Source organism: Camelus ferus, chromosome 13, assembly GCF_009834535.1.
Source record: "Camelus ferus isolate YT-003-E chromosome 13, BCGSAC_Cfer_1.0, whole genome shotgun sequence".
In the NCBI taxonomy this organism is placed as follows: domain Eukaryota; kingdom Metazoa; phylum Chordata; class Mammalia; order Artiodactyla; family Camelidae; genus Camelus; species Camelus ferus.
This window is the reverse complement of record NC_045708.1, coordinates 60476275-60490870: the sequence shown is the minus strand read 5'-3', so window position 1 is coordinate 60490870 and position 14596 is coordinate 60476275.

The following is a 14596-nucleotide window of genomic DNA, read 5'->3' as shown; positions in this document are numbered from 1 at the left end:
ACTTGCCACATGGAAACTGTGGCTCTGGAAAGCTAGGACTGTCTGTAAGATTACTCAGCTGATGATCATTTATTGCTAGTTTTACTTCACCTCTTCACCTCACAGCAGGCAACAAGCAGCCCAAAGTGTGAACGAAGAGAGAGAGGCTGTCTTATTATTTGGTCTGGGGCCTAACAGGGAAAGTGCTAGGAATTAGATTTATTACAGCATAAACTAAGCCACCTCATTTTGTTCTCAGTTTCGACTCTAACATGTTGTGTCATGTTTATCTTCAGCAGTGGAAGACCACTGCGTTGATTTACTGTGCCCCAGGGGACCGCTTTGGACATCATAAACAAGGCCTGTTTTCTTTCTTAATGTTACTCTCCAAACCCCCCTCCCCGACCACTCTATGAAGTGTTCGCCTGCCCTCCTCTTCTGTCACGTAACTGAGAGTTTATTTTCCTATCTGTCCGCAAGCATGGTCATCAGCAAGTCCCATTCACTAGTCTCTAAGTGTGATGGTAACTAGTCAAAAACATCTTTTCAGTTCTTTCCTTTATTTTGCTGCTGGAGGTACAGATCTCCATCCCCACACCCCCCACACCCCCATTCGCTCCTGTATTGCCAGATTCTAGACTTTCCTATAGAAAGATTGGGCCAAACATGGTGCAGGGTATCACCTAGTTTAGATAATGGCAATCACTTAACTTTTCTTCAATAATCTATTTCCTTTAACGTCACTGATGATATTTACGATCGCTGAAAGATGGAAAGAATGATCATCCTCTTGCCACTTGAGCAAATCAGAGCCACATCTTCCCTTTGTTTATCACTTGCAGTGTCTCTGTTTCTTCCAAAATCAAGTGAGTGACTGTATCATTTATGTCTCTCTCCTTAGTTCTGCTGAGAAAAATCCAAATAAATCTCTGTTAGGCTTTAGGTATTCAAAATTGTTTTAAAACATTTCCCTAAGCTTGTCCTGTGGAATTTCAGCAAGTTTTAGAAATATCATAAGCATTTATCTTTACTGTAAGACATATCAGAGCTTTATTATGCAAATACTCATCGTGACTCAGCACCGTTGAGAATATATTTTTTGCCCAGCTTTTACTACTGTGTCTTCTTTTTCCACAGATGCATCACATGGGCTCAATGGTCCATGAACCACACTCTGGGGAACAATATTAAACAAACAAACAAAATATATATATACTTATTTCTTGCTAAAAATATATATATATAAAAGTATATAAGTGTGTGTGTGTATATATACTTCTAGCAAGAAATAGGCTATATTAAAACTAAAGTTGACTGAAAATAGTTAATAAATTTTACTTAATTATTTAATATTTGACACAAAATTTCTAAACAATACTCTGGATTTGATTATCCTTGTTTTAAAATTCAGAAAAATTGAATAAATTGTTAAAGTTAATTAAATTTGTGATGCTGAAATTTGAAACCAGGTCAGTCTGGCTCCCATATGTCATATGTCTGAGGTTTGTAGCCGCTCTGGTCATTTATCTCCAGAGATTTGGGAGGATAAGTTATGGTCACAAGTCCATGTAGGACAAAAAAATAAGGTGATTAAAAACAAGTCATAGATTGGGGAGGAGATGACAGAGCAGTTATAACAGGGACAGTTTCCTTACTAGTGAGAATCATGAGATGAGAGAGAATGGGAGAGGGAGAGAGAGAGAGAGAGAGATTCTGTTGACTTTTCAAATTTGTTACCTAAATTAGAGAATTTGTCACTTACTTTCCTTTGAAGAAGCAGAGAAGTCTTTGATCCAATTGTCTTGGGATGTCAGTATGATTATAACTCTTGAGATCTCAGTGTGAAGGGGAAAAAGGGTTTCCAGCCCTGGCTCAGAATATGCTGTAATTTGCCTACACAAATGAAAAATAATAGTAAATAGATATATAAATAAGTAAATAATAGAGACAAATTACTCCTTTTAATGCCTGTATTCATTAGCCAATTTATATTTGCTGATATTAGCATTTTACTGTATTTTTTAAATGGTGATTTTAGCTTTTTCATAATTTTTAATATATATTTTAATATAAAAATACGATCTCTGTAGAAATTTCCATGGAGTCCTTGATAACTATTATGAATAGTTATGTATATGACTATTAATGTCCCATAAGAAGTGAGCAATACACTTTAAATATAATTAAAGCAAACTCTCAGTCACCTCCATCAGCCCGCTTGGTAGATTAACATCCTCCGACAGCTCTGTGAATCCAGCTGACTCACGCTCGTAGACACTGTGCTGGGCACAATTCTGAGATAACCCCTGGACTCTGATCCCTTGGAGTACATGTCTTGTATAATCCCTTCTCTTTCTCTATGGGTGGGACTGTGACCATGATGGATTTCACTCCAGTGATTAGATTATGATACATGACAAAAGTGAAGTACTTTTGCAGATGTAACTCAGGTCGCCTATCTATTGACTTAATCAAAATGGAGATTATCTTGGGTGGGCCTGACCCAAGTAGGTGAGCCCTTAAAAGGAACTGGACCTCCCTAAAGGGGAAGATTCAAATTATGTGAGATTCTCCTGCTGGCTTTGAAGAAGCAAAGAGCCATGTATGGAACTGCCTATGGAGACAGCCAGGTGACAAGGTGTGTGGCTTCAAGTTGTTGACAGCAGTGCCTGGCTGTCAGCTAGCGGAAAAATGGTGCTCAGTCACGTAGCCACAAGAAAATGAGTTTTGCCAACACTCAGTGGGCTTGGAACTGGATCTCTCTCTCATGGAGACTCCAAATGAGCATGCAGCTGGCCAATGTCTTGATTTCGGTTGTGTGAGACCTGCTCAGAGGACCCAGTTAACCTGTCCCAGACTCCTGACCCATGAAACTTGTGAGATAACAAGTATGTGGTGTTTCAATCTGCTGGATTTGTGGTGATTTGTGGTAATTTTTTTACTCAGCAATAGAAAACTAGTACCGCCACCAAACAGTAGTGCCTGGACTACATGCCAGTAAATCCACACCATCGTGCTCTTGCCAACTGAGATGTATGCGTGAGCAAAGGTCAGTTAAAACTGTCTACAAAGTCATTCATCCTTTTTGTATTTTGTATTTAAACCAATGAAATATGAGAGCATAAATTAGAGAAGAGTTCTTTCTATTGAAACCCTTCAAACAATTTGAGACCAAAACTTTGATTTTAGGAAAAACAACTTTAGGTAAAATTTTAGGTAAACACTTTACTTGAAGTAAAATTTAAGTTAGAAGAACATAATTTCTGTCAATTAGTTATAGGTGAGTCAGCTCTAAAGATTAGGATGGGAGAAAACTACCCAGATCTAAAAGGAATTTGTAAATGAGATTGGCTTTCACGTGCCTTTAAGTCCTCTTTGCATTTTAAAAAGACGTAAGATAGCTATTGATATCTAAACACATAAAAGACACATAATTTGATGTATCCCCATTTGTATTGATTTTATTTGGTTAGCTGTATGAGTATAAGGGATTTCCCATATTTATAGAAATACAAGTAAACAGCTATTTAATATTAGAAACTGGAGTTTCAGGGTCATGATAGACTCAGACTCCAGCACTGGGTCAGTCCACTTCAGGACAGCCTCACAGCAGTGAATTGCATAGCACTTATCACTAGTAATATACCAAGAAGTCTTTCCAAGCAACACGATGTTTTATATATAGGAATCAGTCACACACAAAATAACAGTACTTAAAAAAAATTTCAGTTCTACTTTCTTTTGTAGGAAGGTTATTGCTTGACTATAACCCAAATATGAGTCTTAAATTCAACAAAATGACTCTATTAAATATGGGAGTTTCACCAGTTGTGTTCTTTATGCACAAGCAAAAATTATATTTCTATTTATTTTATCTATCATCTATTTATCTATCTATCCTTCTGCCTGCCCATCAATATACAAAGACATATATGGTCACCACACTCAAAAGAAAATAATGTGAACAATTGAATCCTACACAAAATGAAACACACACACATACAAATTCCCTTGTTACATTCGGGTTCATTTGTCTATTCTGAATTTGAGAATTTCTTCAAATCGTGGCTACAACCATAAATGGGAGGACAAAAGAAAATTAAAAGGTGACAGTATTAATTCTTAGAACTTCACAGAGTACTTGCAGTGAGGGAAGCACTTTATAAAAGTGCTTCTCACAGTAGGCTCTGTAGATCAGCAGCATCTGATCACCTGGGAACTCGTTAGAAACGTAAAATGTGGGGGCCTCATTTTAAATCCAATGAATCAAATCCTCTGAGGGTAGAGCCTTGAAATCAGCCCTGTAACAAGCTATCCAGGTGATTCTGAGGCACCCTGAAGCTTGAGAACCATTGCATTAGAAATTCTCAAAATCACTCCATCCGTTCCTGATTATTAGTAACTCCATTTTACAAGTGCCGACTTGAAACAGTGGTATGTAGATGTAACTGTCAGGGTCCAATCAGAGAAACAGGAATCTCTCAATATATTTCAAAATGAGGGAATTTAATAAACTCGATTACATAAATAATGGGAGAAGCAGCAGCTATCTCCAGCTCCAGAGGTATGCAGACAGTACCTTTGTCTGGATCTGGGGCTGCCTTGCAGAAGGCAGACCACAGTGGGCCTGCCACGTGGATGCTCGGTGAGCCAGTGGCTGTCCATGTAGGGCCTGGAGGCACAGACTTTGCCGGAGACGCCACACGAAGCAGGGAGGAAGACAGAGACCCCAGGCACTGCGCTCTCATTCTGTCCTTTCCTCTTCTGCAGCTCCACATGCTGCGCTTGCCCAGAAGTCAAAGCAGCGGCGTCTGGGAGATGTAGTTCCCTGCGGCAGGAAAGTAGAGGCAGAGCCCAGCCAGGAATACACCCGAGGCCAGTAGGCAAATGACTCACGCAAATGGTTATTTAATTCAGTGTTCCAAAGTTAGTTTGTAGATGGCCGAGCTGGGACTTGAAGCAGGGAGTTTACTTACCAGATTCTGGCTCTCTACCACCCAACAGTGAAAACAGAAACTACTACCAATTCAGCAATAACTGAAAATATTCCAGGAGAATTCGTGGAAAGAACATATTACCCAGTTCAAATATTGAGATCCGGCTGGCATCTAGAAATACGTAATTAATAGTTTTTACTAGTTAAAGCCTGAATTTTAGCCTTTCCTTTATGTTTGGCCCCCTCATCCCTTGGCCCGCTTACAAAGAAGCAGGTAAGATAGAATTCCTGCAGTGGCTTTAATACAAACAGGAAATGATCCGATCCTATGACAGTGGATGGTATGTGATGATAATGAGGACATAGTCACCGTGATCTCTATTTCTTACCCTTTGATTGATGCTGCGTCAGTAGAAACATTTGTGGGTGTTAATTCTGGTGAATGTGTTGCGCTGTTAGCATACCTTTCAATTGTTAATTGGCCTTGCTCTTCCTGAATTACTTTTGTGAGGGTAATTATCGGAGACCATGTTGGAGCAGTTTGGTCCTGCAAGAGAATTGTTTTTGTGTATCACTTAAAATAAACCTGGCTTGTTGAGCTGTTGTTTTACCCACCCTCTTGCTCTCTTTCAATTTAGAGAGAACTCTCAAAGGTAAACCACAGGAAGGCTCACACACGAAAATTCCCCGAGGTCAAAGCTAGTAGCTGTGCCAAGTTGGAGACTCCAGGCATATGACAGCTCTTTGGGAGTTAGTTTTCACATTGCCTGCCAAATGGGAATTTGAAATAAGCAATGTGAACACTGGGCTTCTAGCAACTCTACTTGTGAAGGTGAAAAATGAAGATGCTTCTAATTAGCAAAAAATGGTTGGTAACAACAGTTCGAATTCCAAATCCTGTGGTTGGTAAAGCATACATATGGAAGTACAGTTAGGCACAGTTGCCAACATTTACAATCCATTTCCTTTCTGCAATATTGGAATCCATATGGGTATTAGGGAGATCCAATTATTGTCAAAGCGCCTTCCGCATCTATAGGACAAGATAGTTAAGCTTGGGCATCTTTTTAAGATGTGTTCAGGTTTAGTCTCAAAGTCCATAATCCACTTACTTAAGGCAGAATACTGATAGGTGATTGCCTGGAGGTGATTTTTTTTTTCTCCCTTAAAATATGATAAAAGTTACAAGTTAGACTATCCTAAGGCAACTCAAGAATAAAAATTTCAAGAGGAAGCAAATTTTAATATTATTTTTAAATTTTGGTAATACTTTGACCAAAAGAAAATAAATAATCCAGAGGAATAGAGATTTGCCTGTTATGTCTCTGTTACAATAAACACAACACATGGATTTAAGTAAGACGAAGCAACAGTCATTAAATTTATGTGTCCTTAGAGATGAAGGTTTAACTGTGAATCTAAGTTTTAGTAATGTAAATATTATAATTTTATACATACAAAGTATAGGATGAACAGTAGTAATGTTTTTGAAAAAAGCAGTATAAACATGCCTTAATTTCTTTAGGGTTTTTTGGTGATATATATTTTAAAATTTATATGATTTCATTACCCACTATAATTTTCCATATAACTTTATTTTCAAAAAGGCAGGGTACTTCACAATAAGTGGATATTACTGCAATAATTTCTATGGTTCTGAGTGCATATTAGTAAACATAACAAATGAATATATGTATATTTATCTTTTTAGTATATTTTTATTGAAGTGTAGTCAGTTTACAATGTTGTCAGTTTCTAGTGTACAGTATAAGCTTCAGTCATACATGAACATACATATACTTGTTTTCATATTCTTTTTCACCATAAGTTACTATAAGATATTGAATATAGTTCCCTGTGCTATACAGTATGAACTTGTGTTTATCTATTTTATGCATATTAGTATCTGCAAATCTGGAATTCCCAATTTATCCATTCCCACCCTCTTCCCCACCAGTAACCATAAATTTGTTTTCTATGTCTGTGAGTCTGTTTCTATTTTGTAAATAAATTCATTTGCCTTTTTTTTTAAGATTACACATGTAAGTGATATCATATGCTATTTTTCTTTCTCTGTCCGGCTTACTTCACTTAGAATGTAATTATTTATCTTTGTTTTCCAAAAATTTCAATCAATAAGAATTTATAGTAGTCTCTATATTTTGAATAAGCAAAAAAGTATATTTAATGGTTTGTACATGTTTTAAAATTCAATCAGAATTTTAAGCTTAAATTGTTATATTTGTAGAGATTTGTATTTTTTAATACTACTCAATTGCTAATGAATAATCTGACTACAAAGAAGACATCAGCAATTATAACTTTAGGGATTTATTTGTTAACATCTGACTTACTACCTGTGGTATATGGCAATGAACATTAGCTAGCTGTGTTATCCTCATCTATGCAGTTAAATTTGGGGTAGAATGTACAAAGAAAACCTTTGATAATTGTTAAATACTTATAATTGCTTCTTCTAGCTCATTGGGAGTCATATTCTTTTACGCCAGTTCAGAGTTTTGTGAATTCATTGCCAAATTTAAAGTACATATTGCCTTGTTGAATGGTGAACTCTGAATTGCTAATCAAGGGAAGGACCTGGCGTGCCTTTATCACAGGTAAGTTTCCCTGGGAAGCATCCTAAATTAAATACTAGTATGCGGGAGGTTTGTTAGGATTTGCTCTTGGGGTCCCCACCTACAGGAGGAAAGGAAGGGAGCAGTCCTGAGCAGTGAGGAAACCCGGCTGCAGCCAGTCTCAGCAGCTGACCCCACGCTGAGCTCTGAAGTAAGGAGGTTGGGAAAGGGGCCTGAGCCTGTATCTCCTCATGTTGATTATTCGCTGAGTATGGGCTGCCTAGAGAAGAGGGCACCATCTTCAGTGAGGCGGCTCTCTTTAGACAAGGCAATAACAAAAAGGCCTACAGTTGAGGGTTGTCTGCTCAAAGCACTTCATGTGGCTGGAGGAACACGTCCACCAGTCTTGAAGGGGACTCTGCCTGATGTAACATGCTGTCCACCACCATGTTCTGTGAAACTTTCCATAGGGTTTATCAATGAAATATGAAAGCATCAGATGTTAACCTGTAGTTCATTCACTGCTTTATTTATTCACCAAAAATTTGAGATATTTTTTATTCATTAACTCAATACTTGGCACATATTAAAAGCTCAATAAGTATTTATTGAACAAATGCATAAATACATAATGGTTACTTTATAGGAGAGAAAACACTTATCCTTGCTATTTAATTTTAAATCTTGTTCAAATTACAATAGTTAACATGAACAATACATAAGAAAATTAAACTGTTAGTCAAATGTTCTTATAACAGTCATCTAGAAATTGCTTGTACACTCCTTTTGACTCTTATTATTACAGAAATGTTTTAGTAATAGTTTAATGTATTTTTTAGCCAACACTTACTGCATATTTCTATTAAACTGAACTTTTTGTAAATTCAAACTTTGACAGTCCTGATATCCAGCTCTAGCAGTATTTAAAGGCAAGATAGTAACCTACAGGTAATACACCCTGAACATTTCAATATTTGTTTCTTTAGTTAATTTGTGCCACTTATTCTCTGAACAGCTCGTATTTACTCCTGATTTGAAGTCCGCTGTATTTCTGCTGCCCCACTTTTCCATCCAAAGACCACCAGTAATTTAAAATTCAGCTCAAGCCGCACCAGAACGATCTTCCTCATTGTTTCAGCTTACATTTTATTTCCCATATCTCTTCACTTTCATTGCAGTTATTATGCACAATTTATTTTGGCCCTTAAAACTTATTACCTTAAGGTGCAAAGATAATAATAATAGCTGTGGTGTATTCAGAGCCTGCTGTGGGGCAAGGAGTGAGCTAATTGCTCTCATAACGAATTCTAACAGCCCTGCAAAGGGAAGAGTGATTGTTCTCTGTTTTACAGATGAGGAAACTAAGTTTCAGAGAGTTCAGTGATTTGCCAAAACTCACATAATTAGTGAGTGTTAGAGTCAGCAATTAATGAGTGTTAGAACATGGGTCTGGCTCCAAAATCCATGTTCTTTCCATTAAAAAATTTAAAATATCAAGTATTTATTAACTAAAACAGGCTGCAAGATTCTGAAATACGGGAACCAGCTTTTAATTTGAAAAGTCCTTTAGCTTCCTCTTACACTGCTGTATTTGCTTTAATCCCAGAAAAGACTGATTTTAAATGAACAGACTTAGTTATTCTGTCATTTTGCACAATTCCATTTATTATTAGTAGAAAAGTACTCAAAGTGAAGTAGATGTAGTTCTATGGTTTCTCTTCATTAGCCAGATGACAACTAATTTGGGGTTAGCTTTTAAGATTCATGTTTCAAATTTTCTTTTGTGTTTTCAAGGACTTTTTTTATATATATAATGAACTCCTAATTATCTGCACTCATGGGGGAAAATTCAGGTAAAAATAGTGAATGAACACATGTAAAATAATTTACGTTTGAACTCTATGTTAAATGTACATACGAATAAATATATTTAATACTCTGGTGATTTACATTAAAACGTAAGACTGAATAAAACAACAAAATTGAAGTGATAGGAAGCCTAGTTTTCTGTGTTTGATCTCTAGTAACTCGGGCCATGATAAAAATCAGATTCTCTTTGGTATATGCCGGTAGCACCAGTGTGGAGGCTCTGTCTCAGTCGTCCTGTAGCAGAGAACTATTACATGTTTGGGAAGGACTTGCTCACTGAGATCTGCATTCATCTCTTCTTCCTTAGCACTTTGCTCAATTATATTTCATGCAAATGAGGGCAAATGACTACTTCTGACCACCTTCAGTTCTTATCTCTAAAACCTCCTACAAGTTCTCTACACTTTTCTTTCTTTGTCTTTAGGACTTACTGAATGATCTACCAGATAGAAAAGAATAGAGCCCTGAATGACTGTGTGGAGCAGACTCCCTCCCACCCCTCCAACCTGCATTCACTGTTCACTAAGAAGTGAGCAATTAAAAGCTCAAAAACAAAATCCTTGCTAAACTTAGGTTAATGAAAATTAGGGGATATTTGTATTATGGTTAGTATACCTTGACTAATGGAAACTGAATGCAAAGTCATAGGAAATTAGGTCTATGGATTGACAACAAATATGTATATAGCATATTTCAGATACTAATTTTCAAAGAACAAAACATGATATTTATTACAAGTAGATCAATGTTTATTGTCTGGAAATAATTACACTATAGATTTTACTGACTGAGGGAGGTTCACTATAAATTTGATTTTTACTTAGTCCAAAAAAAAATTGGACTAAGTAAGTAATGATTCAAGCACAGTCTAGTTTATGATTTCCATTTTGTCTATTTAAGAAATATTTCTTGATCATCCACTACGTGCTAGACACAGTTCTGGACTACAAAGGTATGCCAGTGAGCCACATGGGTGACCATCCTTATCCTCATGGAGTTTATCTTTTAGTGGAGAGAAGCCATAAACCGCATAAAAATTGATCAGTTACTATGACAAGTGATACGGCGCTATAGGGAAATTGTAGCAAGTTATACAGGATGAAGAGTGTGGGGATGTGGTGGGGGGGGGATGCACTTCTAATGGAGGTGGTCAAGGGCAGCCACACTGAGGAGAAGACGTTTGAATAATACTTCAAGGCAGTAAGAGCATGAGCGCAGAAGATTTAAGGCAGAGGAAACAGAGCAAAGAACCTATGGGGAGGACATGTCCAGATGTTCGAGGCAAGCAAGAGAGTATTAGTTTCGGAAGGATAAAGTCAGAGTGCCCAAGTTTGCTCGGGCTGCCACAGTGAAATGCCACAGACGGGGTGCTTTGACAGCACACGTTTATTTTCTCATGTTTTGAGGGTAGAAGTCCAAAATCAAGGTGTGGGCAGGTTTAGGTGCTTCTGAGCTCTCTCTCCTTGGCTGGCAGATGGCCTCCTCCTCACCATGTCCTGGTATGGTAGTCCCTCACTCCGTATTGCCTGTGTCCTAATCCCATTTTTTTATAAGGACACCAGTCATACTGGATGAAGGACCAGGCTGGGTACCAACCCCATCTTGTCTTAATTACCTCTTTAAACATCCTATCTCCAGATGCAGTCACATTCTGAGAACATTGGAGTTAGGGCTTCAACCTATGCATTTGAGGGGGCACAGTTCAGACCACAGCAGGCAGGTATTGCCTCCTCTGTATGCAGGTCTTTAAGAAACCAAGCTTTTACTCCCTGGAGTGAGATGGAGAGCTACTGGCATCTTTGAGCAGAGGAGTGACAGAACCTGACATATGTCTTAACTGTATGTAGCCTGTGTTAGAGGCAGAAACAGAGACAGGGACATGAGTTAGGAAGCTGTTGATGTAGTCTGAGCAAGAGATTAGGCAGTTTTGACTCATCTATAAACTGTTCAGTAATGGTACATCTGAGCAAGGGACTAGGAATAATGTTTAAGGATCTTAACATTTGGCAGAAAAAAACAGAAAAAAGTATTTATTTTACAGATGGGGGAATGGAGGCCTAGATTAAAATACTTTTCTAAGTTTTCACAATTTCTTAAAGGTAGAGTGGTTCGTAGATCAGTGATCTTTCCATTATCCTTCACCTCCATCTCAAACTCCACCTTTTTACAGCAGATTTTACGTTCAGGAATATTTGCCTCTTCTCCCAGATTTGTGCATGACCCGTTCAATTCCCTTCAGGTGCCAATTCAAAGTCACCTTCAGGGAAGACTTCCCAGACCACTCCACACAAAATCGTGATCAACTCCCTCATCCCTACCTGCCCTCACCTGCTTAGCTTGCTGTATTTTTCTCCATACTGCTTATAGCATACGTAATTTTAATTGTATTTATTTGTTTATTGTCTAAATATCTCTTATGGACTATAAACTCTACAAGGTCAAATACATTTTTAGTGATATATGTGTATATGTGTGACATACATACATAGATTTATATATAAAATATTTATGTGTGTATATATTTATTCATACTGTTATATAAAATAATAGCCAACATATATATTTTTAGTTAGTAGTATTCTCCAAGTTACTTGGGTTTTGCAGTAGTGTTTTGACTTTCAAGTAATGTTTCTAGTAAAATTTTTAACATGATTATTTGACCAGCAACGCCTTCTCTTCTTCTGGAATCAGACCCTTCTCTTCCTCCTCTCCCCCAACACCAGCTCCTTCTGGGAACTGCTATCGCCCCAGTCCTCTAGTCTAAGCATTTGGTTCAGGGGGATCAGCTGTATTCAGACATGTTCCTCATCACCAAGCTCATTGGTCAAGAGGTGACAGATCCAAGTTGGAATAGTCAGAGTCTTTCCAGTTCTTTAAATCTAGAAATGAGAATTATTTCTTTTTTCAGTGATGAAAATGGACAACACTACTGGGGAGAAGTTGGTCTTCAGTGAAAAAAAAAAAAAAAGAGGCAGGTGCTTAGAGATCCTGATATAAGAGTATCCTGGTGAGATTCGATTCCAGGCCTCCAGTACCGCTGTATCCATGTCCTTTCTGCAGTCTGGCTGTTCTAACTGTCTTTGTATTCTGGAACTAATCAAGTTTCCTTTTGCCACTTCAGTTTGCTGTAGGTTTTTATTATTAGCAAATACATGATTTCAGAGTAATACACTGTGGTAAATATCTACTAGACTTCTAATTAGGGTGTTATAATTCCTTGCTAATACAATTTGCACCATTTCTTATCATATTTAATAAGAAGATGTGGAAATACACATGAAAAGGAATCATCCACAGTTTCACTTTTTTTCTTACTCCTGACACTTCTAGAAGGGACGTTACTATTATCTTCCTCAAAGGACAGGAAAACAAATTATCCTTTGGGGATGAACCATCACACCTGTGTGCTCCTGGCAGGAATCAGGCACTTGTCACCACGGCTTACAACACATATTTGAACAAGATTCCTAAAGAAGGGCTCAATTGGTAGAGAAAGAACCTTTTTTTTTTTTTTTTTTTTTGAATCTGACCTTTAAACTAGCATAGTGGGCAATAACCATTAACAGATCAACTATGAGAAATGTCAGGTGTGGAATAAGCCTGGACAGGAAATATTTCATCAGCCTGAGCCCTTGAACAATCACGGCCGGACCTCAGAGGCCATTCGGTAGGCACCCTTCTCCTTACACAACGCGATAAGGATGATGGGTTACTTCTTTTATCACTGCCCTCCTTAGCTCAATGTTCAGCTAAAAGGAGATCAAATTGACTCAAGTGTACCATAATTCTGAGAAAATTACCATTGTGAGCTGACCCAGTTTTTTCATTATTGCCATAGAGAGGGAGTCCTGATAGAGAAATAAACTTAATATCTTTAAGTACTCAGTCCTCTATTTTTCTAGGCTATGTGTAGTGTGTAATGGCATTGTATATTCTTTTAGCCAGAGGTATCTTCAGCCAGGTTCCTTAAAGCTACTTATCCAATTGTTAAGTACATCTCACAGCTTCAGGTTTAAGGTGGCCATGGAGCTGGTAACTGGAAAGCAGGAAAAAATAGTTACTGGTGTGGTATGCACAGTTACTAGTTTAATACTGTTCACTGACCACATTTTGACTTAACAGCTCTGATGCTTTCTTTAGATACAGCTGCCAATTAACCAGCCTATGATGAAAGAAGAGTAACATGCCTACTAACATAATTTAATGAATGACACACTGTATCTGCAAAGACCCTTCCTGTTGGCAAAGTATTTCCCCCACGTGTTTATTTCCTGTCTTGTGACTGTATCAGCTAAAGATCTGGTTGTGGCTGAAACTAGAAATCCCACTAGTGACACATTGGGGAATGTCTTTAATATGCACCTCGGTTCTGAATAGTGGGAGGAAAATCACTGGGTATTGCTCTGTCTGTGGCCGCGATCCCTGAGCTCTTTTAGTGAGCAACCCATCAGCATCCGCGGTGAGCAGGGGAACATAAATTGCGTGTATCATCTAGCACCCAATAAACAGTAACAAGTAATCATAAGGAAAGTTGAAGTGCAGGTTTGTAACTACAGGGAAATGAGACTGGGTACTAAAAGGGAAGGAAACATTTGAATTTTCTTCATAACAGCTACTTCTGTCTTCTTACTTATGAAGTTTTATTTCCTTTGCACTCTTGTACTTTCATCCTGATGACATGGCTATTATTTTATAGCAGTTTTAAGCAGTTAATTAATGAACTGCACACAAGTGACATGACACCACCTTGCCCAATTATCTCTAGCATCTATTTTTACAGTGCAAAGCACTGCCGCTTTGTGAATTGTCTCCGTTCGCAAATTGGCTCAGGAGGCAGTTACTTTAATAGCCAAAACAATGCTACAGTAGTGCCACACTGGTGACACAGAGTAATTGTAAATCACTGTGTGAGATCTCATAAAGCTCGCCATAAAAGCCTGGTGATATCATGTAATAAAAGTGCTCTTTTCTACTGAGTTAAGCAGCTATCGCTCAATTTGCCAGGTAATCTCATGAGCCCGAGGCTCATTAGCGCATCTGGGGTTGGGTGTGGCACGAGGGTGTGATGACCACCTAGAACTGAAGAATCAATGATGCGTTTTTTCCCCCTTGGTATACTTTATAAAATAAAGAAATCTATGTTGTCAGGTTGTTATATTTCAAATTTGTTCAAGTGCTTTATATCCACACCGCTTTTTGGCTCTACCCTGTTCCTTCTGGTCAGCAGTGTTCCTGG